Source organism: Mesoplodon densirostris, chromosome 10 (assembly GCF_025265405.1).
Source record: "Mesoplodon densirostris isolate mMesDen1 chromosome 10, mMesDen1 primary haplotype, whole genome shotgun sequence".
Lineage (NCBI taxonomy): Eukaryota > Metazoa > Chordata > Mammalia > Artiodactyla > Ziphiidae > Mesoplodon > Mesoplodon densirostris.
In genome coordinates this window covers 89142114-89168027 of record NC_082670.1, presented here as the reverse complement: position 1 = coordinate 89168027, position 25914 = coordinate 89142114, and the positions used below count along the sequence as shown (strand labels likewise).

Here is a 25914-nt window from a genome sequence, read left to right as displayed (position 1 = left end):
CATTCTTTTTTGGTTTACTTTTTTTTTGTAGGTAAAAGACACATGTGGTAAACTCAGAGTATGCAAAGGTATTCAGTGAAAAGGTCTGTCGGCCTTTAATCACTGTCTCTGAGATTCTCTCTTGAGAGACAAGCATTGATTTCAAGATGTGCAATCATGTTTGTATGTGTGTAAGCGCATATGTGTGTGTGTGTGTGTATTTCAATTTTGAGCACACTATATGTTATTCTGCACATTATTTTTTTACTTAATATATATTAGAAGTCATCCCATATCAGTACTTATAAAGCTGTGTCATTTCTTCTAATATCCACATGGTATTCTATTGTATGGATGTATCATAATCCGTTTAACCAGTACCCTGTTGATTTAGAATATTTCTAACCTTTTCCTACTGTGAACAGTGCTGCAGTGGGTACCCTTGTACATTTGTCTTTGTCATCGTGGTGTTTCATGTATCAGCCTTTGATAAAAGCCAGGGGTGTAAAGATAAAATATGATTCTGTGAAGTCAAGAATAACCCAGGTTCATAGCCTTCTGATGGTCTGGCTTGATCCAGAGATATTTAGATAATTTAGAGAATTTAGAGAAGTATAGATCCAAGTCCTAAAACTATATTATCAGAACTTGTTTAAAATAGTGGGAAAATGTATAGAGTATTTTTCAGAGATAAGATAAATTAGTTTGTGAAAAATCATATTTCTCTTAGGAAATAAAGAGGTTTGGAGTTGATACAGTAATTGTACTGTGTGTTCCAACTCATGGCAAAATGAAACTCAAGGCATGAAATCTTTAAAACAGGGATTTCCCACGTGGATAACCTTTGATTCTTAATTCAAAACTCAAAGCAAACTGCTTTATTTACCCTGGTTCAGAAACAATGGTTTTGCTTCCTCACTATCTTGTACTGCATTTGATTTCTGCCAAATAGCGTTTGACTGACTCAAAGACTTTAAAGATTGTTTTCTCTCTTCAGCATATTTCTCCCTTTTCTCTTTTGTGAACAAAGTAAAAAAATAATATAAGGTAACTTTATGTAACAAGAAATAAAACCTTTCTTTTTAAAACAGATGTTGTCAGGGCTTCCCTGGTGGCGCAGTGGTTGAGAGTCCGCTCGCCGATGCAGGGGACATGGGTTCGTGCCCCGGTCCGGGAAGATCCCGCATGCCGCGGAGCGGCTGGGCCCGTGAGCCATGGCCGCTGAGCCTGCGCGTCCGGAGCCTGTGCTCCGCAACCGGAGAGGCCACAACAGTGAGAGGCCCGCGTACCACAAAAAAAAAAAAAAAGATGTTGTCGTCTAGTCGGAATTCAACTATAGAACTTGATAGAAGTCCTTCCATATTTTGTTAAAACAGTTTTTTTGATAATGTCTCTCTTATTGGTTTTTTTTGTTTGTTTTTTTGCGATACGCGGGCCTCTCACTGTTGTGGCCTCTCCCGTTGCGGAGCACAGGCTCCGGACGCGCAGGCCCAGTGGCCATGGCTCACGGACCCAGCCGCTCCGCGGCATGCGGGATCCTCCCGGACCGGGGCACGAACCCGTGTCCCCTGCATCGGCGGGCGGACTCTCAACCACTGCGCCACCAGGGAAGCCCTCTCTTATTGTTTTTAATCAATCTGATCAATAGGGTTCCATCTCAGAGCAGGCTGGGCAAGTTTCCTTGAGGCCAAATTACTATTGGGACCTCAGGTAATTTAAGTGTATTTTCACTGTCTGGTCCTTCTTTGGGAGAGTGCCTAAGATGCTGTAGCCACCATCCATCATAAGCTGCCATCACTCTGGGCCAGGCACTTTGCATGCAGTGTCTCATCATTTATACAGTGTGTGTAGTATCACTTGATCCTGTACTATTAGGTGGGAACTGCTCTTATCCCCATTTTATAGATAGAGAAACTGAGGCACAGGACAACCAAAAAACTCCCTCAAGGCCACCCAGCTAGGATATAATAGAGCTGGAATTTGAACCTGTTGTTTTAAAGTCTTGCCCAAATTAGAGATGGGTTTATTCTCTAGAGTAGGTCTTGAAATCTTTTAAACTCAAAGACATGAAATCAACAGTAAGAAAACAGAGATTTGTCACTGCTCTAACCTAGTTATGCCAGCAACATGTGAATGGTCTCCAGTGTTCACAGCTCCCGGCAATGGGGGTATTTGTTTTTCTACAACGTCTGAGCGGTCCTGGCTCCAGAGCTGGTGTGGCTCTCCAGGCCAGAGGATGGAACAAGTGTAATGACACGTGTGACTTTCTTGGAAGGAGATGCTCTGACCCTTTTATTACCTCCCCTGGGACACAAGTGATCACCTGCGATGATATCTAGTCTTAACTCTTTGTCCTCACTTGAAGCCAACCAAATGGGCAGGTCTTCCACCATGTTCTTAAGGAAACGTTTGCCCGAATTTTCCCTTAGAAATTTTTACAAACATTAGCATTCACTCCCTATGTTGTAATATGTAGAAATGGTGGTCGGGGACGCATGGAACCCAGTGTGACAACAAGTTTTCAATTTCCCCTTTGTGTCAAGGGGCTGGAAGAGAGTCATTATATGAAACCTGAGTATTAAGGCGTTTTTCAGGTCATGAAGAGGAATTTGACCGGAGGAGTCCCAGAAATGCAGATCGTGAATTCTAATCCTGTACTCTTAACCACTGCTGTGCTGTGGGCATCTGGCCATTTGCATTTGTCCTCTAGGGCATTATAAACCCATCTACTGGTGGAAAATCTCAGAAACCTTCTATAAAGGGAACTAACCCCTACTGAGTGGTTACCGTGTGCCAGGGACTGTTAGATGCTTTGTATCCTTACTAACAACCAGCTGCCCAAGCTTGCACGCTCAAACTAGGTCTTGGAAACTGTCACTTCTGCATGTGGTCATTCCACATGCTCTGCCGCTTCCCCAAACAGGCAAGATGTAGAAATCAGAAACAAAAGGGAGTCTTGATTGCCAGGTTCAGTTTCCTGCCAGGGCAGGATGTAATTGCAGGGCTGTCTAGAGCCTATGATAAGCTGATACTAAATTTGTTCTTGGCAGACTGTCTTGGGACGTGTGGGGGAAGGGTGGAGGAGGGGGAAGTGGGAGCTTAGGTGCAAGGATCCTTTTATAATCTCTGGTCTCCTCTTGTCTGAGCATGAGAACATTTCCTGAATGCTGGTCTTAAATATTTAGTGGTCGTTCAGACGTAAGACTAGTCTGCAAACGTTCATGCCCGAGACACGGATCCAGTGGTAAGGGTGGTTTTGCTGTATCCAAACTCCCTCTTGCGCATCTGTCCCGAGGCTTGTGTATCAGTGAGGTATTTGGATGTGACGCCTCTCCTGGTGTAACAGGTAAATTGCGAAGGGCTTCTGACATTTTTTCTTACTGACTGTGCTGTTCACTAACACTGTCTTAGGTTAAAAAGGAATCAAGCATCATTTGAATGGCTTTGTTTTCCTAACTTTAGCTGTTTCTTTTCTTTTCTTTCTTTCTTTTTTTTTTTTTTGCAGAAGAGAAATAAATAGTTCAGGAGATGAAAAAAAGGCACTTTAAAAAAATTTGACAATAGTTGATTTACAATATTGTGTTAGTTTCAGGTGTACAGCTTCAGATTCTTTTCCATTATAGGTTATTATAAGATACTGAATATAGTTTCCTGTGCTATAGAGTAAATTCTTCTTGTTTATAAAATTGTAACATGATAAAGGTGAAATGATCAAGAAAAGGATACATTGTTCAAAACTAGTGCTGGGAGAATTGACAAGCTGGGAAAAAATAGCATCTCCCCATACAACGTATACCAAATTAATTCTTAATGGATTAAAGATTCAAATGTAAAAAAAATACATAAAAAGAAAAAAATGGTGCTTTTACACAAAGTTTCTTCAATTCTAAATAGGTGCCATTTTCTTTCTTTTGATTTTCTTATCTGAAAGAATTTTAGATGGGAATATACTCTTGCTTTTATTTCTTTTCCTTTTTTTTCTGGTCCGCTCTCTCTCTCTCTCTCTCTCTCTCTCTCTCTCTCTCTCTCTGTCCCTTTCCCTCTCCTTTCCTTCCCTTCCTCCCTCCCTTTCTGTCCTTCTTTCTTTTTTAAATATTGAAGAGCTCGATGCTTTGCAACTAGCTACACAAAGGCAGCTCTAAATTCTAGAACTCCACCATAAGCCCTGCTTCATTCACCTCTTTGTTTCCTGAGTGATCATCATTTTGTCAAGGGGGTCGCTAACTGGAGAACGCCTCAGTGAAAGGCAAAGCTGAGTGCAACACCGCCTGGCTTCCTGACACCTATTGTTTGAGCTCTGCTTTGCTTTTCCTTTCATTAGAAGGGCAAGCTGGCCTCTGTCATTTCTCCCTGAGGCTTGTGTATCAGGGAGGTACACAAGCCTCCCTTTCTCCCTTTCGTCTCACTGGTCTTGCTTGAGACTAGTTTTCCTGAAACATAATTTTCATCAAGCCAGTGCTGGCCCTTCAAATGAAGAGGAATCTAGTTTCCTGAAGTTAGTCTTTTATGGAGAGGTTTTCCATGTAAAATGTTGAGGAAATTCTTGCTGTTCTTTTTCTGGTGGGGGTGAGGGTGAATGAGGGTGGTTTTGGAGAGGAGGAAGGCTCTCTTTTTTCTTCCCGCCCTATTACAGGCAATCTTACCAGGCAATCTTATCTTGTGTTCCTTTCAACCTAAAAGGTGGTCGGCCAACAACCCTTAATTATAGGCCTGGTGTGGTGGAGACAGCTGTAGCAGAGGTCTGGCCCTCAGAGAGTGTATGTTCTAGTGTGTAACACAGTAAAGCCATAAGCTGATACAAATGTGAATATGGAAATAAGCCTAATAGAAACGCATTCCAGAAACAAAACAACGAGTGGTAAGTAGTGACTATGGGCTGCCTGAGCTACAGAAGTAGAAGGCTTCTCTTCTGCATTGACCAAAAGGTTGCAAAGAAGGCAGTCATGCAGAGGTCTGAGAGGAAAGTTTTCAGAGTAGAAGGCGGAAGCACCGTTGCAAATGCCTGAGACAGGAACAAGCGTGGCCTGTTTGAAAGACAGGAGCATTTAAGCTCTTCTGAAAGATGAGAGGAGCCAGTTTGTACTGAACAGAATCAAGGCATTCCTGAGAAAGGGAAGACCTGGGGCAAAGGTCCTTATGAAAGGAGACTAAGAAGAATAGCAGGTGCTGTCTGGCTAGGGCTGAAAACTTCATGCAGTATATGGTGTGGATGTACGTTTTAAATAGCCTTAGTGAGATGTAACATCCCGTGAGATGTGTTTATCCGTTTGAAATGTTACCCATTTAAAATATATAGTTCAGTGGCTCTTAGTACGTTTACAGAGTTGGGCAACTATCACCATAATCTTACTTTACAACATTTTCATCACCCCCCAGAGGAAATCCTATACCCACTAGCAGTCCCTTCCCATTCTTCCAATCACCGCACCCCTAGGCACCCACTGATCTACTTCGTGTCTCTGCAGATTTGCTTATTCTGGACATTTCATATACATAGGATCATACAATATGTGGTCTTGTCTGATGGCCCTAGAATGTTTGTGAAGTTCTTCTATGTTATAACACCATCAGTATTTCATTCCTTTTAATTGCTAAATAATATTCCACTGTATCTGTCCATTCATCAGTTGATGAACATTTGGGCTGTTTCCACTTTTTGGCTTTTATGAATAATGCTGCTATGAACATTTGTGTACAAGTTTTGGTGTAGACATTTGTTTTCATTTCTCTTGGGTAGTTACCTAAGAGTAGAATTTCTGGGTCATACGGCAACTCTCTGTTTAACATTTTGAGGAACTACTGAATTGTTTTCCATGGTGGCTACAAGAGCAGTTTACACGAACTATGTGTGAGGGTTACAATTTTTCCACATCCTTGCTAATACTTGTTATTGTCTGTCTTTTTTTTTTTTTTTGCGGTATGCGGGCCTCTCACTGCTGTGGCCTCTCCCGTTGTGGAGCACAGGCTCTGGACGCGCAGGCTCAGCGGCCATGGCTCACGGGCCCAGCCGCTCCGCGGCATGTGGGATCTTCCCAGACCGGGGCACGAACCCGTGTCCCCTGCATCGGCAGGCGGACTCTCAACCACTGCGCCACCAGGGAAGCCTGTCTTTTTGATTATAGCCATTCTAGTGGTTGTGAAGTGGTGTCTCATTGTGGTTTTGATCTGTGTTTCCCTAATGACTAATAATGTTGAAACATTTTCATATGTGCTTATTAGCCATTCATATGTTTTCTTTGGAGAAATGTCTGTTCAGATCCTTTGTCTATATTTTAGGTGAGCTACTTGCCTTTTTATTTTTCAGTTATAGAAGTTTTTTTAATATTCTGGAGGTAAGTTCCTTATTAGATATATGATTTGCAGATATTCCCACCAGACAGTGGGTTATCTTTTTGCTTTCTTGATGGTGTTCTTTGAGGCACAAAATTTTTTAGTTTTGATGATGTCTAATTTATTAATCTCTTTTTTTGCTTGTGTTTTGGTGTCATATGTAAGAAATCCCAAGGTCACAAAGATTTCATAGTGTGTTCTTTCAAAGAGTTATATCTCTTATATTTAGATCTGTGATATACTTTTGGTTATTTTTTATTTATGTTATGACGTAGGTGTCCAACTTCATTATTTTTCATGTACTTATCCAGGTGTCCTAGTACAATTTGTTGAAACAAATATTCTTATTGAATTATGTTGGCTTCTTTGTAGAAAATCAATTTACCATGAACATTAGAGTTTATTTCTGGGCCCTAAGGAGGATGCTTTTTTTTTTTTGCAGTACGTGGGCCTCTCACTGCTGTGGCCTCTCCAGTTGCGGAGCACAGGCTCTGGACGCGCAGGCTCAGCGGCCATGGCTCACGGGCCCAGCCGCTCCGCGGCATGCGGGATCTCCCCAGACCGGGGCACGAACCCGTGTCCCCTGCATCGGCAGGCGGACTCTCAACCACTGCGCCACCAGGGAAGCCCGAGGATGCATTTTTAATTAAGGCATCTTTCTAACATGGTGTGAAAGCTTCAGAGATCCAAGCTCTGGTTGGGTAGCAAAGCAGCTGTCAGGTAAATTCTGGATTGAAGAGGCTTCGTTTTCTCCGGTTATAAAGTGAATTTATGGATGAAGATTCTTGTATTATTTCCTTATAGTACTGAAAAGATCCTTCAGGCAATTTTCAGACATTTAATAGGGCTTCATCTTAACCATCACTGACAGGGCAATATCTCTTCTAAAGTTCCCTTTTTCTTTCATTTCTTTTCCTTTCCCTTCCCTTCCCTCCCTCCCTCCCTCCCTCCCTTCCTCCCTTCCTTCCTTCCTCTCTCTCTCTCTCTCTCTCTCTCTCTCTCTCTCTCTCTCCTTTCCCTTCTTTTCTTTAGTTCTTTCATTTCTTCCTTTAAAACATAACCTAGGTTGAAGAGATGAGATTTACAGTCATGATACAAGGGAAAATTTAAATTAGGTGATGCATACAATGATGTGAATAGATTAGAATACATGGATATTTGAGATCATGTCATCACACAAACTCAGGCTAATGACTTCTGAATTCAGCAAAGTTTTTGAAGTAAATTATAAGAAACATAAACATTGAGCACTCATCCTCCCAAGATTTATGCTTCTTCTTTCTAACACTTTTCCCTTGGGAAGTTTCTCCCTGGACCATCTTTATGTGGCTAATGCTCCAAACTGAATCAGCATCCCTGGACAGTGTCCTAAACTCAGGCCCTAAATGTCCTACTGGATATTTTCACCAGGACACCTACTAGGTGTCAAAGGCCACAGACAGAAGAATTATTTTTGACATTTTAAGAGAGCATACACCTGTTTGGGAAAAGCATCTTATGAACTTGTTTGGAAACAAGAACAGCTGCTCTAATCTACAGATCGTGGACTTCAGCTGCAACATTTTCAGCCTCCAGCCAACCCTGCTGCTTCAGACTGGCCCACACAATCCGAACTGGCTCTTGTCAACCCATCCTGTTACTGTTTGTCCTGAATTCAGTGGTTTTGCATACTGACAGACACTCTCGGTTTGTCTCAGGTCTGAAGTCAAGGGGAGTTTCTGTCAACAACCAAGGAACTCTGTTCAGTCTTAAATGGATAAATTACACCACCAACTAGATTGTCTCTAATTGTTGAATACATCGCACCTTTAAAAGTAGTCTGTCCATTTGTGTTTATATGAAATCTGAACTTAGGGCCAGTATATGCTTGCTCATTGTTTGAAATTTAAATATTAATAAAATAGTATATCCATAAAAAAATAAATAAAAGAGCAAACAATTTATCAGTCCTGTGAATTTATCCATTGCCATGGGTCTGTCTCATCTACTAGATTTCCGTTCTTCTTGCCTCTACTTGATTCTCCTGAAGTAGTGCACTAAACTTCTGACCAGTCTCTTCCCCTGCAGTCTCTTTCTCTTCCAGATAGATTTGGGTTCATTTTGTTGGAAAATCTCATTGATGACATCAATCTCTAGAGCCCCAAATCTTCATGGCCTGGAGGATAAAACTTAAACTTCTTTGCTTAATATTCAAAATCCTTGTCCAATCTGTCTTTCATTTGCTTTCCAAGCCTTTTTTTCTGACTTCTTCCGAGTTTTTCTTCTTCCAAACCACACTGTTTAGTGTTTCCTGAACAGACCTTGAGCCTTTCTGCTTTGGGGCTTCCTTTACCTTTTGCTGCCCATGTAGTGTATCTGCCACTCTCCCTCCCTTCTTCTTATATAAATCTCCCTTTCTTTCAAGACTTGGTATAAATCCTGTTTCTTCTGGTTACTCCCCAGTGAGTGATAGGTCCAAGTCGAGATCCTTAACGGCTTAGTTCCACGGTGGAGATTGCAAACTGTCAATCCATGGGCCAAATTCAGTTTACAGATAAGTTTTCTTTCATCCACATTGTGGTTTTTAAAAAATTTTTCAATGAGTGCCAACAGTTAGAAATCTGATATATCACATTTAAAGAATCAGATTTCCAGCCAACTTGGAAAAATTCAAAGCAGGGCTCTCTGTATTCCCAGGTGGTAACTATGTGTGATTGCTCTCTTAAGCTGCCCCCATTTGGCCAAGATGTGTATGTTTGCACAGCAGCACTGAGCTATGCCTGGTACTGGGTCTCCCCCATTACTCATGTATATTCCCCATCCAGCACCTGTGAACATCTGCCTGGACAGTTAATTCTGTAAGGTCTTAATGACTACCTCTTCTTGTTATCTTGAATGTTAGATCATTAAATTAAAATACTCCTTCTATGCTACCTCCCGTGAGAGCTCGTGTGTATAATGTACTAAATAAATGCCCTAAGGTGATTTTAACCTCCCACTTCTTGCTCAAAATATGCCACCTCTTGCTTAAAAGGATTTCAGGTAGTATTTTTCTTTTTCAGGTAGTATTTTTAAAAGACCTGTTCCATAAGGAAATAGAAGAGAAATTCAAATAAAGAACCAGACCAAAGAAACAGGAACATGTAATAAAGGCGATTGTCAAGATTTCATATATAAAGGGAAAAGAAAGGTAAGATATATTTTATTTCAAGGAAAACCAAATCTGCAAGCTCAACCCAGGAAAGCCTCACTGATCAGTGTTCTGGTTACATTATTTATTTGTTGGCTGTAACTGGATTTTATTTTTAAATGACATTTTCTTTCAAATAAGGTAATCAATTCAGGGCTTTTGATAAGGTCATCATAATGGAAACTAAATCTTCTGTTTTCTTTTGGTTGATTTTAAAAATAACTTCACGGGTCCACAGTTGGTTACCATTTACTGCTTTTATTTTTAGGATTTGGCCAAGAGATAGGTCACTGTTTTTCCACTAGCAGTTTTCAGGGTTTTGTGTCTTCTCCTCCTCATGAAGTTTCCCAGCATGAAATGTAGGGAGATGTCCCATTGGTGGCCAGTTCCCAAGACAGTCCCATAGTTTCCAGTGTATTATAATTAACATGAAGGGAGGGAGTTCTTCAGTCCATTTTCTGCTTTCCATTATCAAACACTGCACCTTGGCACACTTCCCCTCTGTCAGGGACTCCACAGTATCTGTGTAGACGAAAGACTTTAAGAGGAAATATCTTTAGGACTCTAAGTTGTTGTAATCATTATTGTCACCAGTGTAAGCACTTTGTAAGGGAAAATGCTGCAATGAAGGAAAGATGCAGCTCTGAAGACTCGTAAAACACGCGAAGCTCTGGAAAAGGCCTCAGAATACATCGTCACTCTTTCCCGCATAAACTAGTTGACTATTAACTCCCATATTGGCACGGGTTGGGAACATGGGGTCTTCTTTTGACCCAGGAATCTCACAATCATACATGCTCAGTGACTAAAAGAGTATTTTCTGTCTCTGTGCTACATATGGTACCACCACTCCTGATATTTTTCTTTAAATTTGCTGCCTTTTGAAAACTCAAAAATAGTTTTATAAGGTCACTTTACATGCCTACTATAAAAGGAAGACCAATAATTCTAGCCCCAAATGGAAGGTTATTGGAATATTAAATGCAATGAAAACACACCTTTGTTATTCAGTTTTACGGAGGTCCTCCTACCCACCAGAGGCTCTGCTTTTTCTCTGTACAACAGGGGATAGAGTTGGTTTTAGGGAAGTGCTGAATATGTAATAGTGCCAAACTGAGACTCGTTGAGGACTACTCAGAGGGATTGAAAGAGAAGCAAAAAGGGGTAACTTTTTACCCTGGAATGTAGTGTTATTGAGGGACCCCTCTGGCGATCCCACGAGGTCATCTCAAGCAATAGCATAAGCCCACACTTTGGCAATCCCTGGACCGATTCGGCAATTCCTGCCCCCTCCAACATACTTCAGAAGATGTTGGTGAAAGCTTTGATCCTTAAGTCAGAGGAGAATTGGTGTGAGCATCTAGAAAAACGTCCACTGTGAAATGTTTGCGTGAAACTTGCCTTTTTAAGAAAGATGTTACAGGGCTTCCCTGGTGGCGCAGTGGTTAAGAGTCCGCCTGCCGATGCAGGGGACATGGGTTCGTGCCCTGGTCCGGGAAGATCCCACATGCCGTGGAGCGGCTGGGCCCGTGAGCCATGGCTGCTGAGCCTGCGCGTCCGGAGCCTGTGCTCCACAACGGGAGAGGCCCGCGTACCGCAAAAAAAAAAAAAAAGAAAGATGTTACAGCAGTGCCCCAGCTCAGACTGGCTTAACTTTCCTATCTTGCTCCTTCATTTTTTCGCCCTCTGCCTCCCATCCGTCCCCTCTTCCTCGTCTCTCTTTCTTCTGCTTCTCCTTCCTTCTCGTTCTCACTCCTTATTTGTCATCTTCACAGGACCAGTCACCTGTGGGAGTGTGTTTTTCATCATTAAGTACAGGAGCAGACACACTTCACGTGTCTCCAGGGTATGACCTGTAATTCCCAGCGTACTCATTTCTGTGATATTCTTAGGACTGCAGAAAAGCTCTCAGCAACAATGCTTGCTTAGAGTATTTTTAAAGTGCTTTGTCTCACTGCAGCTTTTACCCTTCATCCCCTAAGAAAGCAAACGAAAGTCTAAGGAACTTGAACTTGGGCATTGAACTACAGGCCCATAAGAACATTTTGGTATGAGCAAATCAAATGAATGTATGCTCAGTGATTTCTGAAACCCAGTTCATGATATTTCTCCCCAAAAGAATTTCAGCTTTTAAAAGAATTTGTTTTGTTTATTGAATTTTTTTGTGTCTTTGGCGTCACTTTATGGAAGCAGTTTGCGTTAAAAAATCTAGTCAGTATTTGTGGGATTTTCTGCTCAATCTTTTGGGAATTGCCCAAAAAAGCCCTATTTCCCTGGTTTCTGTAGGAGCAGTTATTTGATATACCAGTACCCTGTTCTCTGTTGAGGGCTGTTTTGTCCAGGGTCAGGGATCTGACTTCAACTGGGCTAACTGGAGCTCTTCCCTGGGATCCTTGAACTTGGGACCTTGAAGGTAGAGGTTTTCTCTATCTGGGGACTGAAATTGTAAAAGGTAAAGCTTGGGAGCTGCTCTGGCCAAGTTTTTCTCTGTATAAAAAAAGGTCAGTGAACCAGAAGATTGAGGTTGAAATGTATAGGGAAGGACTTCCCTGGTGGCACAGTTGTTAAGAATCCGCCTGCCAATGCAGGGGACTCAGGTTCGAGACCTGGTCCAGGAAGATCCCACATGCCGCGGAGCAACTAAGCCCGTGCACCACAACTACTGAGCCTGCGCTCTAGAGCCTGCAAGCCATAATTACTGAGCTCAGGGCCACAACTGCTGAAGCCCGTGCTCCGCAACAAGAGAAGCCACCGCAATGAGAAGCCCGCGCACTGCAAAGAGTACCCCGCTCGCCACAACTAGGGAAAGCCCACGCTCAGCAAGGAAGACCCAATGCGGCCAAAAAAAAAAAAAAAAAAAGAAATGCAGAGGGAGAGTGAGCCTTCTGATGGCATTTGAGCCCCTGATTATATCCTTCTTGAGACACAGCTTCCTCCCTGTCTTTCCTACTGCTTCCCTGATATATAAAGTCTCAGAATATACCTAAATTTCCTTTTTTGCTTCAGGTGTTTCACATTGGAGTTTATTCGTCTGTAGCCACAAAAAAAGGCCTAATAGGTGACAAGTGATGGTTACAAAGTCTGAGTCTCATGCAGGAACCAACACTATTATGAGCAGAAAAAATAATATAGACCAGGAAATTATGGGCCAGGAAATTAACATACAATATCTCAGACTCCAGACCCTACGACAGCACTATGGGGTAAGTAATAGCCTTTCCTCATTTTACAGACTAGGAAATTGACACTGGGAAGTTAAGAAGTATTCCCAGAGTTACCCAGCCAGTAAGGGGCAGAACTGGACGTGAACCTATGATGGTCTGACTGCAGAGTTTATTTGTTTTACCAATTTTACCATTGTAACCTCCCAACTGATATTTCTTTGATTTTCTCTTCCTTGTGTTAGTTGCCTTTTGTCAGAAAGGATCAACTGAAGACTCACTAAACTGATTAGCAACCTCTTCCAGGATTTTGGGACTTGTAAAGATGGAAGGAGCCCTACAGGTTAAGTTCTCCAAACTGTGGCTCTAAGAGGCAAGGGTACATGCCCAAGGTCACGTAGCTCTTGTACGGCAGTCCTGTAACTTGAATTTGTCTCTTAACACCAACACATTTGTTTTTTCCTTCTAACACACCCTTTTGGTGTAGGCTTAAAAGCGACTTTCTCCACAAAGTCTCTAGATTGATGAATTGCTCTTGCTGTATAGGCTTTCCTACCACCCTCTCTTTCTCTGTTCATAGCATTTAATTCCTGTTTTAAGTGCTTGTTCAACTGTCCATCTGCCCCACCAATTAGCAGCCTCTGTGAAGGCAGGAACCCTGTCTTTCTTGTTCGTTATTGCCCCTCACATGGCATATGCTTAATATGCTTAAATGGTGACTAGAATACAAGAATAAAATAGCACAAGGATGTGCAACAATGGTCTGGAGTTTAAGGCAGTTGAGCTGTATAATACTGGAACATATATTCCAGTTGTAATTCTTTGGTTTTTGCCATGTTGAACATTTGCCATTGTTATCATACAGGTAGTATTTAAACTTATAGCCTTGGGGACAGAAATGCTCACAGAAGTACCGGGAACCACTTTTCTTCCTTTCTTCTTAACTTCGGTTCGCTAGAACAAGTTTCTGTCACTTGTACTTAGTAGTTCCTAGCCGGTACGTGAGCTAAGACCAGACTCAAGATGAGGAAGCAAGAGGACAGCAAGTAATTGAGACTATTGGATAAATTACGGGTGAGCTGTACCATCCTTTGGGCATTTGCATTTCAGAGACTCAAGTGAATCTCTAATTTTTGAATTGTGTAGGGGAGGTTGGAAAAGAAGGAGAAGAGAAGTTATGTGGTAGGATGGGAGAAGGCTAGGGAGAAAAGGTGGCCTAAGAGCTGAGGCTGGAAAGATCAATAATATTTTGCTGGGGGTGACAGGAGTAAGACCAGCCTTCTCTTTTTGAACTTGGTAGGCTCTTTCCTTCTTGACTAAACATTGTGTAGCATCACTCCTTCAAACCTCTTGCCTAAAGCTGATTTGTTTTATCTGCCTAAATTTTCATGTTACATTCAGCAATGACAAAATTTCATAAATTACACTAGTTGTATTAAGCTCACTATTAAAAAACCCATGCTTGTGCAGATGGATTATAAACCACCAGCTGAATTCTCAACAGACACAAAAACATAAGGATGTTGGAGAAATGGAAATATACGTGCTTAGATGACTCTAGGATAGAAGACAAAGGTGGCTGGAGAGGCAAATCAGGGTCAAAGGCAAGATGACTCGATGAAAGCCATGCCAGGTGTTGGGGTTTGTGAAAGTGAATCATATTCCCTCCACGTTCAGAGTGAAGAGTGAGATGGGGATCAAGATAGGAGCTCTGCTGATGATGAGGCCACATTGTGGGCTTGAAGCCGAAATGGTCTTTGTTATGGTATTTTCCATCCCCATGTCTAGACTTTGGAGCCCAAACTCGGAAAGAGTTGACGTGGTAGAGTGGACACTTACCCACCAGGTGTAAGATTCCAACTTCTCACCCCTCACCCCTCATGCCTCACCCCTGTGAAGCCCAGGAGCAGGGCAGGTAGCATTGTGCAGGCTTGCTTTAGGGATGCAGTTTAGAAAGAGGAAAGGCCAAAGAAAGCAGACACATATATTAATCATTGGTCTTCTCCCACTCCGGTTAGGTAAATTACTCCTGGAGAGAGGGTCCAAAGGTTTTTCCTCCAACCTTCAGCTCTTTTAGGGAGGAAGGTTCTTTCTCCTCTACTTAGAATCATAAGGGGTTAGTGAGCACTACCCCTCAAATGTGGAAGTTAGATCCCAAATTACTCTTACTTCTTGAGGGTAATATATGCAGAGGGAATTAGCTAAAAATACAATTCCTCAGAGACTCACTTCAAGGCTTGAAAATGCTAACAGAGCCACCAGGATGGATAAAACTCACAGTCCTTTGGAGCTTTCTACTCCTCATATACCCAGTATGGCAATCGCCATCTGATCCATGGCAAGCCTCTATGCGATGTTCTCTTAAAACTCGACTGATAATTTGAAGCAGAATTTGCAAGATAATGTCTTTCTATACAAAATCCTCTTCCAAGGAATAGAGCCATTTGAAATGAAAAGTCAAACCAAACAATTTATCATCTCCGTGCAAGCCCATCATGAGCATGCTCTGCAAAGAAATACGCGTCTTTGGCAAAACAATAGCCTTCCCTATTCATGTAGATACGATTTCCATAATGGACTGCATGATGGTGCCTTCCTGATGTAATTGCAGAAGCCTCCTTGGCTGCACTGAGAAATTTTATTTGCTACCATAAATAATAAACTTGCTTTCTGCAAAAGTAACCTCTTTGGGGAATACAGAGCAGAAATATTCCCATCATCTTGGAGTCTTTAATGTGTTTTGCAGCTGAGTGTCTCGGGGTATATTTCAACAAACCTCTGAACTAGATTTTTTGAATCTGTCCCATGGAGAACGGTGCTGTACCGCTATTAATCTGGAACATTCGCCACATCACAGCAATTTGGTGAAATTATAATTGAAACATGGTACTTGACCCTGAAGGGGACCATGGAGAAAGGGATTTGCTTTGGTGGCGCCTCATGCATCATTTAAAACCTGCTGCTGCTGAATCAAAGTCTGCTTCTTAACCCTGTAAACGTTTCACTGACAGCCATTTCAGCTGGGCTGCAGAATACTGTCCTTCTTGGCACCTCTGTCATTTTTCTCTATTTGTCCTTATTTTTCCATAAATTGGATTACCCAGACTAATAATAGGATTGTGAAAGACGAGCTTGTTATGGGATTCTGGTGACTATCCAACAGAATATAATTAAACCGTAGTTATGCAGCCTAATTGAGGGAAAGAGATTTGGAATTAAGGGAAATCGGTGAGATTTAGTTGTTAATTTCATGTACACAAGGTAATAAACTGGGCTCATATGGGATTACTGACTGTTGGAATCCTTCTGAGATCTACCTAAAAAGGAGAGATAAAAGGGATGTATCGGGCTTCCCTGGTGGCGCAGTGGTTGAGAGTCCGCCTGCCGATGCAGGGGACGCGGGTTCGTGCCCCAGTCCGGGAAGATCCCACATGCCGCGGAGCGGCTGGGCCCGTGAGCCGTGGCCGCTGAGCCTGTGTGTCCGGAGCCTGTGCTCTGCAACGGGAGAGGCCACAACAGTGAGAGGCCCGTGTACCGCAAAAAAAAAAAAAAAAAAGGGATGTATCACTTTACCTATTTCTGAGTAAATAGGCTCAGTTCAATCTTCGGGAGAGTGCTGAAGAACATTTTTTCAAATCTTGTTTACATTCTCAATTCTTTTTTTTTTTTTTTTGCGGTACGCGGGCCTCTCGCTGTTGTGGCCTCTCCCACCGCAGAGCACAGGCCCTGGACACGCAGGCCCAGCGACCACGGCCCACGGGCCCAGCCGCTCGGCGGCATGTGGGATCCTCCCAGACCGGGGCACGAACCCGCATCCCCTGCATCGGCAGGTGGACTCCCAACCACTGTGCCACCAGAGAAGCCCTCAAGTATTTTTAATTAAAAATTGTCCGTTGAAACGAATCCAGTTAACCCTCCCTGCTATTTCCCACAGACTGCTAGCTGTGCCCCCGTATTTATTTTTCCTTTTTTCTAGTAGAAATAGAACTGGACATATGACCACCCAGAATAATAACCACAGCCTTCTGTTGCAGTTGGCTGTTACCTCCAGCCAATGAGCTGTGATGTGTGTGATTAATTTTTGGGTTGTACCCTTGCAGGCACTGGGTATCCACGTTATCTCTGTCTCTCCCTGTTGGCTGGAGGGTGTATGTGCTGGTGGGAGGCAGGGCAGCTGGCGGAGATGAGAAGATGGAAGATGCCTGAGAAGGATGCAGGTGAAACTTGGTCCTGATGATTGTAGAGCCACCTTAACCTGTCCAGGACCACCTCTGAAAACTTCTGTGAGAAAGAAATGAACTTTTTTCTGGGTTAAAGGACTTGCTTTTAGGGCATCTTTGTTATATCATCCTAATCTGATTCCTCACTCTGAAATTTTGAACCCAAACTGTATGGGTCTGTATTGATGGCAAAATTGGGTGCTTTCAGCAGCAAATCTTGGATTCACACAGGCTTAAACAGTGAAGCAGAATTTTAACTCTCAGAACAACAAGTGCAGAGACGGGGCAAGCTTTCAGGTTGCTTGATTTAGCAGCTCAATCATATCATTCAGGGCTCAACTTCCTTCTCCCAGTCCTCTGCCATTCTTTTTTTTTTTAATTTAATTTTATTGGAGTGTAGTTGATTTACAATGATCTGTTAGTTTCCGGTGTACAGCAAAGTGATTCAGTTATACATATACATATATTTTTTAACATTCTTTTTTCATATAGGTTATCACAGAATATTGAGTAGAGTTCCCTTGCTATGTAGTAGGTCCTTGTTGGTAATCTATCTTTTATATAGTAGTGTGTGTATGTTCATTCCAAGCTCCTGATTTATAACCCACACCCCCCGCACATTTCCCCTTTGGTAACCATAAGTTTGTTTTCGATATCTCTAAGTCTGTTTCTATATTGTAAGTGAGTGCATTTATATGTTTTTTAAAAATTAGATCCCACATATAAGTGATATCATATGATATTTGTCTTAATCTGTCTGATTTACTTCACTTAATACGATAATCTCTAGGTCCATCCATGTTGCTGCAAATGGCATTATTTCGTTCTTTTTTATGGCTGAGTAATATTCCACTGTATATATGTACCACATCTTCTGTATCCATTCCTCTGTTGATGGACATTTAGGTTGCTTCCTTTTGTTGTCCTGGCTATTGTAAATAGTGCTGCAGTGAACATTCCAGTGCATGTATCCTTTTGGATTATGGTTTTCTCCAGATATATGCCCAGGAGTGGGATTGCTGGATCAAATGGTAGCTCTATTTTTAGTTTTTTAAGGACCCTCCATGCTATTCTCCATAGTGGCTGCACCAATTTACATTCTCACCAACTGTGTAGGAGGGTTCCCTTTTCTGTACACCTTCTCCAGCATTTATTGCCATACTTCATATTAGCTTCATCTTCAAGCCAGTGGCAAATGTTCATGTTCCAGTTCTGAGCATCACATCCAGGCTGGACAACATTCATAAGAGAAAGAGAGACCACTTTATTTGTGGCTGCTTCTTAGGAGAGCAGAAATGTTCCCAGAAGCAAAAAATTTCCCAGCAGTGTCCCATTCATATTTTAAGAGCTGATACTGAAGCACATTCCTGACCCCATTCCTGTTAGTTAGAATGGAACTAACCCTGGACCAAACAGGTGCACCACAGGGGCTTGAGTGACATCTGCATCTCTGGCTGAGTAGGGGAAGATTTGAAAGAAAAGGAACAATCTTGGATGGACTCATTGAGGACAGGGATGATGGGTAGAACACCGACAGTGCCTACTACAAAAGGAAACACTATAAAAGGATCTGAAAAAAAATATGAATGAAAAGGTATATGTAGGGGATTTGCTTCGAAATACCATGGGAGAGGAGAAATGGGTAGAGCACAGACAAAGCAAGGCTACCCATGAATTAATCATTGTTGGAGTTCATGGGGGTTCATTATACTTTCCTCTAAGCTTTTGCATCTGTTTGAAATTATCTGTGATTTAAAAACAAAAACCAAAACTTTAAAACAAATAAATATTCCAGGAAAAACAGGGGAAGAAAAAGTAGCAGGAGAAATTTGATCTGTTTTCACGTTATCAGTAATGGTAGCTAACATTTATGGAGCATTTGCTCTTTGCTAGGAGCAATATCTATCAGTTGAGAATGGCTTAGTCCAACAAGAGAATTTATTCACTGGTCTGACTGGCATTTTCAGAGGTAGCTTCAGGCCCAGTTAAGCGCATCTTTTGGTTGTGCTTTCTTCCTCATTGGGGCTCTCTCTGGGCAGTTGCCTAACAGCTCCTGGCTGGCTCCCATTTCTTCAACACCCCAGAGGAAAGGGAACTCTCCTTTTAAAATTTCTATTTATTTTTTAATTGAAGTATAGTTGATAAACAGTGTTGCCTTAATTTCTGCTGTACAGCAAAGTGACTCCGTTATACATATATATACATACTTTTTTATTAATTAATTAATTTATTTTTGGCTGTGTTGGGTCTTCGTTTCTGTGCGAGGGCTTTCTCTAGTTGCGGCAAGCGGGGGCCACTCTTCATCGCGGTGCGCGGGCCTCTCACTGTCGCGGCCTCTCTTGTTGCGGAGCACAGGCTCCAGACGCGCAGGCTCAGTAGCTGTGGCTCACGGGCCTAGTTGCTCCACGGCATGTGGGATCTTCCCAGACGAGGGCTCGAACCTGTGTCCCCTGCGTTGGCGGGCAGATTCTCAACCACTGTGCCACCAGGGAAGCCCTATACATTCTTTTTTTCATATTCTTTTCCATTATGGTTCATCCCAGGATATTGAGTATAGTTCCCTGTGCTATACAGTAGGACCTTGCTGTTTATCCATTCTATATATAATAGCTTACATCTGCTAACCCCAACCTCCCAATCTATCCCTCCCTCAACCCCCTCCCCCTTGGCAACCACAAGTCTGTTCTCTATGTCTGTGAGTCTGCTTCTGTTTCATAGATAGGTTCATTTGTGTCATATTTTAGATTCTACATATAAGTGATATCATATGGTATTTCTCTTTCTTACTCCACTTAATATGAAAATCTGTAGTTGCATCCATGTTGATGCAAATGGCATTATTTCGTTCTTTTTTATGGCTGAGTAGTATTCCACTGTATATATGTACCACATCTTCTTTATCTGTTCATCTGTTGATGGACATTAGGTTGTTTCCATGTCTTGGCTATTGTGAAGGGAACTCTCTGTTTTATTAGTTGCAGCAGGAAGTCCCACACTGAGATCCCATTGATCCAGCATGGGTTCCGTACCTGGATCTAAACCAGTGATGGACAGGAGAATGTGATGCTCAGAGGGACCAGTCACGTTCTACCCCTGGAGCTGAGAGTAGTCTCCCTCCCTTTCAAACACCAGGGACTCAGAGAGGCTGATTCTTCTAAAGAGGATCCAGGGAGTGTGCCAAGGGAAGACGATGTGGACATTGGACAGGGAGAAGTGACAGATGACCACTGTGCTTATATGATCTCACTTAGGCCTCATAAAAACTCTGGGCACATACTGTCGTTACCCCATTTTACAGGTGGAAAAACCGAGACTTAAGAGCTTAAGTGACGTGCCCATGAGCATGTAGGTGATGATGGTAGAACTAGGATTCAACCACAGGAAGCTCTTGGTGCCCTGGGCCTACCCTGGAGGTTGTCTGTGGACAGTTCTACACGCTGACAAGGCTCTTTGTGTCGTTCACCTGAGCACATGGTTCTCTAGCCACAGGAGTGGGGTCCTTCTAACTATGGGACAGGCCACACATGCAGGAGGGTGAGTGAACATCTCTAGGCATGACCCTCAACCAGCGAGGGATGGGAACTGTGGCATAAAACTGTTGGTTCCCCGCCCCTCCTGAGGGCATGCTGACATTATCTCTTAGAGGGTTCCCAGGGAAATTGAGCCCCGCTTCTTCAGGGCCATAACCGACTCACAAATGTACTGTGTACTGGCTTCCTTCCTTTCCCTGCCTTGCTTCCTCGTTCCCCTACCTGTGCTTCCTAAGAGCATTTCCCCCAAAACTAAAGTCCCCTAATCCTTGCCTCAGGGCCTGCTTTTGAGGAAACCCAACCTAGAGACATCAGCCATCAGCAAAATCCTGTAATGATTAATTGGGATAATATCATTAAAACCCTCAGAGCAGTGCCTGTCTCTTAGAAAGTGCAAAATGAATGGGACAGTCATTTTGACTGTTTTCCCTCAAGGTCGCCCATGCAACCATGTAATTTATCATCCAATTTGGACATTTTTGAGAATGAAAGGGGGCGCTATGTTAATTGCTCAGGGAACACAGGTGAAAACTAGGACTGTCTGTAGGAAACCAGGATGTATTGTCACCCAACAGTCACGACTTTAGTAGAAAGGGAATTCTCCATACAAAGAAAATTCTACCCCAACACTATAAACACCCGTAACTGTTCCATAATTTCATATTTTTATGTATTATCCTTTCTTAAGCGGAGGCTCACCTTATCGTAGCCCTTTAGGGCCTAGACAGGATAATATTAAACTTCTCATCTGTAAGTTAGCAGGAAATTGTCACTTACAAAGAACTGACAAGGCATATCACACACAGAAGTGCCTTAGGTCTAAACATAGTGAAAAGGACTGTTCAAACTTCTCCTGGTAGAATAGAGAATTGAATTTTGAGAGAGTAAAAACTTCAGATGTAGAAAGCTAATACCCAAGTGGTATGCATTTGAAAGAATATTAAGATCACTGTCTAAATAGTACTGACTGGGAGTAGCCACTTCTCATAGTGAAAATAGAGAATCAAAGCTCCAGTGAAGGCTGGAAGAAGCCTTATAGCATCTAATCTGGTGGATCCCAAGTGCAGCTGCCTCTCCAGATCATCTGGAGGAGCTTTTGTAAATAAGCAGAAAATTGGTCCTTATCCAGGGAGGCCACACCTGGCCTTAGAGCAGGGATCAGCAAACCATGGCCCCCAGGGAAGCTGGCCAAATCCAGCCACATTCACTTGTGTACATTTCATCCTGGGCTGCTTCGATGACACAATGGGAGACTTGAGCATGGCGGTTGCAACAGACATCATACAAGCTACAAAGTCTAAACTATTTCCTATCTGGCCCTTTATAGAAAAAATCTGCTGACTGCTGGCCTAGAGGAATCAGTATTTAAAAAGCTTCCTGGGGCTTCCCTGGTGGCGCAGTGGTTGAGAGTCCGCCTGCCGATGCAGGGGACGAGGGTTCATGCCCCAGTCCAGGAAGATCCCACATGCCGTGGAGCAGCTGGGCCCGTGAGCCATGGCCACTGAGCCTGCGCGTCCGGAGCCTGTGCTCCACAACGGGAGAGGCCACAACAGTGAGAGGCCCGCGTATTGCAAAAAAAAAAAAAAAAAAAAAAAAAACTTCCCCACAGATTCTGGTGCACAGCCAGGTTTGGAAAGTACTGATGACAATTTGTGCCTTGCATTTATAAAAACACTAAGCTAAGAGGCCCAGAGAGGTGAAGTGACTTGCCCAAGGTTGCAAAGCCAAGACAAGTCTGAGAAACTTCTCACTTTTTAACCCCCGTCTTCCTCCCGCCACACCCTCCCTCCCTAATGATGATCCTAGCTTCTGTTAGAAACCAGCCTCTTCACTGGACCACTGTGGGGCTCAGCTGGCAGCAGTCAGCTCCCTGGCCAACAACATTTGATGATGAATAATACAGTGACTTGGCTTGGCATCTGGCACCCTAACTTTCCTGCGTGCCAGAACGCCTTCGCTTTGTCATGGGCACCATCTGGATAGAAAACCATGTGGAATTTCCAGCAAATGGCATTTGATAGACATGTGCCACAGAACTCTCTTAAGTGAAAAGCTTGTCAAGGGTGAGAGGGGTTACACATCCCCAAAAAGAATCATTCATTCATTGGTTCACTGATTCAGCAAACATTGATTGGGTGTTTTACTATAAGCCAAGGACATTGCCAGGCTCAGGGAGTTTAGTCTCTGTCTTTATGGATCCTGTGGTTTGATGAAGGAGGCAAACACATAATACGTAATAGATAACTAGTAAAAATTAGATAAGTAGATAGGCAATTGCAATTGCCATGTGCTACAGAGACAAGACACAATATGACAGAATCACAAGAGGCAGCAATTACAAAATGCCTGTTATGCTCCAGGCACTTTTTTTACATGCTTTGTATGTACTGACATTTAATGTTCACAATAGTCCTGTGATGGTAGCTACTATAATAACCCCCATTTTACAGATGGGGAAACAGGTTGGTTAATTGGCTTGCCCGAGGTCACATGGCTAAGAAATGGTGAGGCCGGGATGTAAATATACACAGTCTAGCTTAAGAGTTATAAACCATCGTGTTTTATGCCCCTCAAAATGGACGCAGACCTAAGATAAAGCCGTTAAAGCTGATCTGGTGTCTTTTGCTATGCCTGGAGCACACATAATGAATACAGAATGAATGTATGAATGAATGAATTAATGTATACATAGTATAGCAATGTACGTATATCTTTAAGAATTCTATCTGGCATAAAATGAACTGTTGTGAGTCCTGCATTACCCGTCCTCATTTGTTTTTCCTTTCTGAGTGTTTGAGCTATTACCACCTATTTCAGCCAAAACATTGCTGCACTCTCATGTGAAAGGTGAAGTGCGATAATTAGACAGACCTCATTAAATCAGTTAAATGATCCTGAAGTAGGAACCAGAGAACCATGATTTACTAAAATGTTTCAAGTATTAGTATGCAGCTAGAATAAGAAGGCGGCAAACTCTTACAGACTGCTGTAAGGAAAAAGCCCATTGATCATAAACACAGAAGCACCAAAGACGTATTTATTGCCTTTTCTTAGCATAGGAAGCACTGTGCAAAAGTGCATGTGTTCAGAAAGAATTCAGCCGATTCACATTCTCAGGGAGTGTGTGTGCCCTAGAGGTTTGTAAGGATCAGATTCTTCTGAGGCCACTTGAGGGAATCAGCAAGCAGGTGCCCTTCAAACCAGTTTAAAGTGACATCTTTGTGAACCTGATGCTGTGGGTCTTTGAAACAAGTTGGAGTGCCTTTTGCCACCTGGTAGAAGAGCCACGCTCTCTGCTCACCCCAGTCAAACAAGAAGAGAATCCACCAGGTGCACCGTCTGACCGCAAGGGTGCTTTTCCAGGCCATGTTTAAATCTTAACAGCCAACTTTGATCCTCTTGGGAATTAATACCCTGAAAGTGTCCAAGCATTTATTTGTTCAGCTCATGGATTATTTAACCCATGTGAAATGAAAGGGGGGGGAATGTTTGGTGACTGTATAATTTTTGAAGTCCTCAAACCTTTTACACGGTTGGATAGCTCAGGTGTCCACCTTCCTTGTTCAGTCCTTGTACATGGAGGCAATAGCCCTTGCCTACTCTTTGGCTAACTCCTACTTTAAGGCCCAGTTGAACCTAGTCTGAAATGATTCAGCATGAGTTTTTTTGAGAAGACAACATTTAGTGAAAGTTACAACTTTAGGAGTTCTGGACATGCCACACAAAATATGCTGCTTTTTTGGTATATTGATTATTTTGAGATATAGACACCTTAAAAATATATATATATATTTTATTGAAGTATAGTTAATTTACAATGTATTAGTTTCAGGTGTGTAGCACTGTGATTCAGTTTTATTTATTTATATATATACATATATATATATTTTTTGTTTTTCAGATTCTTTTCCCTTATGGGTTATTACAAAATATTGAGTGTAGTTCCTTGTGCTTTACCGTAGATCCTTGTTGGTTATCTGTTGTTTTTTCTCTTTTAATTTTATTTATTTTTATTTTTGGTTGCGTTGGGTCTTCGTTGCTGCACACAGGCTTTCTCTAGTTGCGGCGAGTGGGGGCTCCTCTTCGTTGGGTGTGCCTCTCTTGTGGAGCATGGGCTCTAGGCACACGGGCTCAGCAGTTGTGGCTCTCAGACTCACAGGCTTAGTTGCTCCGCGGCACGTGGGATCCTCCTGGACCAGGCCTCGAACCCCTGTCCCCTGCATTGGCAGGCAGATTCTCAACCACTGCGCCACCAGGGAAGCCCCCCAGGACATTTCTTGAGGGCAGGTGTCCTTTAGAGCAGGGGTCCCCAACCCTCGGGCCTCGACTTGTTAGGAACCAGGCCTCACAGCAGGAGGTAGACACCGGGAGAGCTAGCGAAGCTTCATCTGCGACTCCCCATCGCTCCGCATCACTCCCATTGCCACCTGAACCTTTGCTCGCATTACCGACTAAATGATCCCCCCCATCTCTCCTATTACCGCTGGAACCATCCACCCCATCGCTTGCATTACTTCCTGGACCATCCCCGCCCCGTCCATAAAAAAATTGTCTTCCATGAAACCAGCCCCTGGTGCCAAAAAGGCTGGGGACCCCTGCTTTAGAGCCCCGCAGGCCTTGTTAGGAAGTGTCCCTTAGGGGGATACTTAGCACCGGTTTTAAAGTTGCTGTTACGGGAAATGTCCACAAGGTGGCAGCATTTTTCATGCCCCGCTCGGGTTACCGCGGACTGTGGCAGAAGAAACACCCCAGAGCTCGTCTTTCCTTACTTCTTCCTCCTTACCCTTCACCCCGCTCCCCCCATGACAATTCCCAAGCCCTGCCAAAACCGCTATGCTGAGCTTGCTGTCGTACGGAGGTGGGGAGACCCTGAGGAAGGAGGCTGCCCGTGGGAACCCCACCACCAGGAGACTTGGAGACCAGGTGACTTTTCAAAGCTCATGCAGCGTGAGGGTTCACCGACCTTTGGGTGCGCTAGGCTTGGTTGAGCTGTAGGAGGGCCCGCTTGCATCTGGAGGTTGTGGTCCGCCTGTCAGGTCCAAGAGAGTCTCATTTGCTGGCACCTGCTTCCCAGTTCTCTCACCTCCACCACGTCTAGACTTGGGACCCAAGGCTGCTCTGGCTCCAGGGATGTGACACCAGCCTAGGTCACCGAACCCTGAAGGGAATATCGTTGGCATTTCTTCTCTTTCCTTTTCTTTTGAAATTTTATTTTTATTTTATATTGGAATATAGTTGATTTACAGTGTTGTGTTTGTTTTGGGTGTACTGCAACCTGATTCAGCTATACAGATACGTATATCTCTTGTTTTTAGGATTCTTCTCCCATATAAGGTATTACAGAGTGTTGAGTAGATTTCCCTGTGCTCGCCAGTAGGTCCTTTGATTATCACTTACATATATATTACTGTGGATATGTTAATCCCACCCTCCTAATTTATCCCTCCCCACCCCCATCTTTCCCCTTTGGTAGCCATAAGTTCGTTTTCTAAGTCTTTGAGTCTTTTTCTGTCTTGCTAGGGAGT

The 25914-nt window shown here is 43.0% G+C and overlaps 2 protein-coding genes across 9 annotated transcripts in view; both read left to right on the top strand.

Annotated features, from left to right (window-relative positions):
- The window catches only part of UBA3 (ubiquitin like modifier activating enzyme 3), a 444187-nt gene that overhangs the window by 48072 nt on the left and 370201 nt on the right, over positions 1-25914 (top strand). The gene's annotated exons all lie outside the window — the stretch shown is intronic.
- FRMD4B (FERM domain containing 4B) overlaps positions 1-25914 on the top strand; it is a 329668-nt gene that overhangs the window by 47911 nt on the left and 255843 nt on the right. For 3 of the 8 annotated variants that reach the window (XM_060110252.1, XM_060110248.1, XM_060110253.1), the window contains exons 2-3: positions 9355-9478; positions 12485-12681. The exons of 2 other annotated variants lie outside the window; for them this stretch is intronic. The gene's annotated coding sequence lies outside the window, so the exon portion shown is untranslated. Of the gene's footprint in view, positions 1-6959; positions 7030-9350; positions 9479-12484; positions 12682-25914 lie in introns of those variants that run through there. 3 more of the 8 variants (XM_060110251.1, XM_060110250.1, XM_060110249.1) reach the window with 3 other exon arrangements.